Source organism: Meleagris gallopavo, chromosome 11 (genome assembly GCF_000146605.3).
Source record: "Meleagris gallopavo isolate NT-WF06-2002-E0010 breed Aviagen turkey brand Nicholas breeding stock chromosome 11, Turkey_5.1, whole genome shotgun sequence".
Classification (NCBI taxonomy): Eukaryota; Metazoa; Chordata; class Aves; order Galliformes; family Phasianidae; genus Meleagris; species Meleagris gallopavo.
In genome coordinates this window covers 18,382,024-18,386,486 of record NC_015021.2, presented here as the reverse complement: position 1 = coordinate 18,386,486, position 4,463 = coordinate 18,382,024, and the positions used below count along the sequence as shown (strand labels likewise).

The window sequence follows — 4,463 nt, the reverse complement described above, 5'->3', positions numbered from 1 at the left end:
AAAAAAAAAAAAGAAAATTGTATTAAGATCAGATGCTGCATGGAAGAAATTGTGCTAATACTGTTCACTGTGAGACAAAAACTGAATTCATGTTTGTAAGCCAGAGTGCAGGTTGGGACCATTTGGGGAGTGGTGGTGTTGGTTTGGGGTCTTTTTTATGAGTAGTTTTTGCCTCTGGCTTTTCTCATTTCCCCTGACAGTGGTAAGCTATGCAGGCAGAAGGGGTAACTATTCTCCTAACTCATAAAAAGCTTGAGAAAAATTTATCCTTTTTGCTTTTATGTTGGCAAAGAATATACCAAATGGCTATTTTTGTTTTCCTTGGGCTTTGTTTTTGTTTTATTTTTCTATTTTACCTCAGGGAATATTACTTGTAGACTTTGTTTCTTTTATTTTCTTACTCTGTTTGTTCCTCTTTGATGTTAGTTTTTAGTAATTTATTTAAGAACGACATACAAAGAGCGATAAAGAATTTTAATGCAGCTTCTTAGTTATAAATAGGAAAAATGGAGAAAATATTTCTTTGCGTTCGCCTCTTATAACATCTGGGGCAAGTGACGGTGTACTGCCTTTAAGTATATGAACCCTGCACGTGCCCTGGTCAGGTTTATGTTATGAGGGTATCTAGCAGGGACCTGAAAAACTCAGCTCAGTGCAGGAGCTGCTCCAGCCAGTTGCAGTTGCTGTAGCTTTCCAGCCTGGTTTATTGTTGCATTTCTCTGGCTTTTATGGAGACTAGGAATTCCTCAGATAGCTATTGAGTGAATTAATCAGGCTCCTACTTTCCATTGCAATTAAATGGAAATTTGTTGCCCTTCTTCATTGCTGTTTCTTGAAACTCAGTTTATCTGCTATAATAAGAGTGTTTGTTTCTCTTGTTTGCTGTATTCCACCAGGAACAGGAACTGATTTTAATGGTCCTTCCTGGCCTTCAAAAGGCAAGTAGGTACAAGTACTTGCAGACAACTGACTTATACCAAAAGTAACGTGGCACAAATCTTTCTCACCTCAAGTACTCACCCATTCTCTTCTCATCTTTTTTTCCCAACATTTTTGTTCTTTATCTCTCACATACAGACCTGTCCAGTTTCATGAGCTGATCATAAGCCTCGCTGTCTTAATCTGTAGAACCATCTGATTGTTCATTCATTCATCCCTATCTCATGGTCTGATACGTGTTCCCACTCTTCCAGTTTTCACTGAAAGTTCTATTTTTGTCTTGAAGAAAGTAGAAAACTTTTCTTATAGCAGATTGAACTTCTTCAGGATGCTGCATAACTCTTTATCCTTTTTCTGATCTGATAGTTTTACTGCACTAGCTGTCTCAAATACTACATTTGTTATGAATGGTCTATAGAAAAATTCATATTTAGACAGAAAACTTCACAGAAATTATTCTAAAAATCACAAAGATATTATTCAATTGTTTAAAGTATGTCAAGGTAATGGATAAATAGATTTTTTTTCTATAAATTTATATTATTCTCTCCCAAACGTGCAAAACAAACTCCTGGGTTTTCAGGCAATACAATTTGTGTGTAATTTTACTTATCCACATTTCTTTGTCAAAAGAATATGCTGTCCCAAAAAGACATCAGTGATTAGAATGGGAATTTGATTGATACATTGACAGTTTCATTTTTGAATGAGTTACCATTTCTCCAACTATTACATAATAGAATCTACATATACCTTTTATTAAAAATATCTCTGCTTTACACTCTTGACAAAAAAAAAAAAAAGTAACTAGTATTTTGGATTGCATTAAAAATAAAAGATAAATTTGTATGAAGGTGACTTTTAAATGAGGCAATTCATTATTTTCTGTGCACAGGCTTTTAATAGAAAAATACAGGAATGTATTAGAGTCTGATGATCACTTTGAGTAGCCAAGGTTTTCTTCCATTTTTGCCACCTTCCCATCATTACAGTAATGATCACCAAATGTAATTCAACATCTTCAATGAAAAAAGTCTGGAATAAAGATATTCTGTTCTACAAAAGATGGTATTTCGCATTTAAAAAAATTAATAGTATCCATCTTACTCTCCATTCTCCTACAGTAGTTTCTATGAATGATACAGGCACAAATATTTTGTCAATACACAGCTTAATATCAAACATAAGAGGACAAGCAATCTTTGTAATGTAGAAGGAGATCAGAGCTTATTTCTTTTTGTTTCCTATACACTACTTGTTTAAAAAAGATTGTGACATAGTTTCTTGTTCTGTAAAATGGAAAATTGCTACTTATTATATTTGTTACACAGCTGTCATCAGTCATTAATATTTATGAAGTGTTTTGACATCTCCAGAGAGCTGTATCCTACATGTGAACAATCATTCACTCCAGAAAACCAAAGGTATTAATATTAATAATTATCACTAACATTTTTATACTCATTTTGTTACCTGAATTGGGAAGGTATATATACTATTTCTCTCTTCATTTAAATAAAAATAAATAATTTCTATATTTGCATTCTGAAGGTTGTGTAGAGCAACAGTGCTTGCAATTTCTCTTTTCAGACTATATCCACAAATTCAAATTAAAAAAAAAAATGTTTGTTTTCCTAGAATCCCTCTTAAACAAAATAACAATAACCTTTGATTTAACTGTTATAGTTAGAAAAACTGATCCTCTGTCATGCAGAGATTTGGTTTATTTTGTTCAAATACTGCCATTTAGGCACGTGTTCAGTGTGGTCTATTTTCCTTGTTCATTCTTTCTGTTTATTAAAATGGGCCGTGATTTTTAGCACTGGTTATCCTAATGTAAACACACAATTTTAATTTTCAAAGGCGTCTTCCTTCCTGAATCTATGGTAATCCTCAACCCACACATTATTGGTTTTCATTTCCTTTTGAATGTCAATTTTAAACCTCTAAGTATTGAACCCAAATTAATTTTTTATATGGGCTCTTTATTCATCATGTGGAGTAAATTGTCTAGAATAGGTCATTTGCATAGTGCTGGACATTTTGCTAGTTACTTTTCTCTTAAAAAAAATGTATTCCCTTTTGTCTTGATTCCTACTCTAATAGCATTTTAGAAATAGTTTAGATAAGATTAAAAAAGACCCTTTGGCAAAAGTTTAGGTATTAAACTGGGAACAGATAAACATGACCTGCAATACATATTAATTGTTAGAAATGATGTTAATTTCATTCTTGCTGTATATGGATTTGAATATGCTGTTTGTGAAAGGTCTTGAGGTAATTACCCATGAGAATGGCTATTTGTTCTAAGATTGATTCCTGATGAAGAAATTGCAGGAAAAACTTCTATAAAGCATTCTCTTACAGAGAAGCAAATTGGTTTTGAGAGGTTGAGTTGAATGGGAAAATGTAATTAAGGCACAAAAACAACATCCAAATGCTTTTTCTTTTTTCTTTCTTTTTTTTTTTTTTCCATCAGTGCCAATTGTGATTGTGCATTTGCACTATGGACACTTACAGAATAGGAAAGATCACTTGTTTACATAACAAGCTGATTATCACAGCCAGTGGGTCTTAACATTCACATAGATAGATCTGGAACTGGATAGAGCTCAGAGATTCCATGAACTTTATTCAGATGAGGATTAATAACAGCACCCCTCAGATAAACCATTTAAAAATTAAGGAAGTTTGTAAGCTGCTGGCTTTAATGCTTGCTTTCTAGAGAAAGCAAGTTTTCTATAGTGGCTTGTAAAGATTTTTTTCTCTCTTTCTACATACTGAATTTTTTTACAAATGATATTTTTAACAAGTTTGTCCTGTAAATTTCAGTTTTGCTTTCCTTTTTGTTGTTGATAGAATACCTGAAGAAATAAATGCCAGCATTGTTGCGTTTAGAAATAAAGAACTTTGAAGTTTTAGAACATTAGAGCTCTAAAGGTGCTAACACAAACACACTGTCTAGCTGTGCAGTGGGTTTGGATCTGGAAACAGAAGAATCATTACTGTTGAACCAGTTGGCTATTGTAAATGGGTGAGGAGTTCTTCATTTTGATTAATTTAATGCACTAGGCAGTCTACCCTAAAAATGTTTTCAAAGATCTGTTTTCAAGTCTTTCCAGTTCTGCCCCAGTCTGTTTATTTTGAAAGATAGCATGGAAGGCTTGTACCCATCTCAGTTTATTTGATACTGTTTAAGTTGTGGGACTTTTTCCCTTGGAATTTTTATGTCTTTGAAACCAACATAAGTGGGGCTGCTGTGGTGTTCTGAAACAATCACCTTAGCTATCAGTGAATTCCATATCTTTCAGCCTGAATAAAGGAGAAGCTCTCTGATGGAATAAAGAAAGAATAGATGAAGAAAATAATAGGTACCATAATTATTAATATCACCTTTCACACTCTACAATTATACTAAATTACTGATGTCTATTATTTAAAAGAAAGAAATGAGAACACACAGCGTAGGTCATTGTGACATTCCTTTATAGAATTTCGATACACTGCTTTTTTTTTTTTTTTTT

General features: G+C 33.0%; 1 protein-coding gene across 5 annotated transcripts in view; it reads left to right on the top strand.

The window, feature by feature from the left end:
* Positions 1 to 4,463, top strand: part of NLGN1 (neuroligin 1) — a 281,404-nt gene that overhangs the window by 124,134 nt on the left and 152,807 nt on the right. The window lies entirely within an intron of this gene.